This window comes from Culex quinquefasciatus, chromosome 2 (assembly GCF_015732765.1).
Source record: "Culex quinquefasciatus strain JHB chromosome 2, VPISU_Cqui_1.0_pri_paternal, whole genome shotgun sequence".
In the NCBI taxonomy this organism is placed as follows: Eukaryota; Metazoa; Arthropoda; class Insecta; order Diptera; family Culicidae; genus Culex; species Culex quinquefasciatus.
This window is the reverse complement of record NC_051862.1, coordinates 153,701,348-153,702,118: the sequence shown is the minus strand read 5'-3', so window position 1 is coordinate 153,702,118 and position 771 is coordinate 153,701,348.

Here is a 771-nt window from a genome sequence, read left to right as displayed (position 1 = left end):
TTTTTTAAAATAATTGTTTTTATTATTTAATTACTATTTTTTTTAAAGTGATCAAATTTAATGGAAAGCATGTTGTAAGTCATGACTGTTTTTGAATATTTAAAAACTTGAAAGGTGTCATAATTTGATTGATAACAGAAAATATGCTTTGAAATCAGAATCATCAGAATGTCTAATTATTAACAAATATTTGAAATCAAATTATAAAATGATTCCAGTTACGATTGCTGTTGCTTTTAATTGATTGTGTAGAAAAAAACTATTTTGATCGCTTCAAATTTTAATTTTTTTTTAATTTACGTTGAAAAATCCTAGGGGATAATCACTTTCAATATACCTTGGCTTATTTTGCTTTGATCTCCAGGTACTCTACCGCAGCATGTGTCATTTGTGACGGGCGGCCTTTTCGGTTCTGCTGCCACCAACACATGCGCGCGTCGTATCGTAGATACGCAAAAACCGCCTGGCCATGTGTTCGTTAAACCCGCGCCAACGTTCATCTATGGGGTAGTTGGTCCCTTCTTGGTCACTGGTCGTATTTCGGAGTATGATATTTGAATGTAATTTTTTTTATGTTTTACGCAAAATAGATTTTTTTTGAATACAATGCAAATAAAATTATTTCAGCGTGCTGTGTATTTATGCCTCCACTCGTATAAATCTGCCCGCCTGCTTGGATGTGTGCAAAAATAGCACACAACACATTTTTGACGTTGGTTAGTCCGACCGCACGCACACACACACTCCCATGGCATAGGGTAAAGCGTGTAG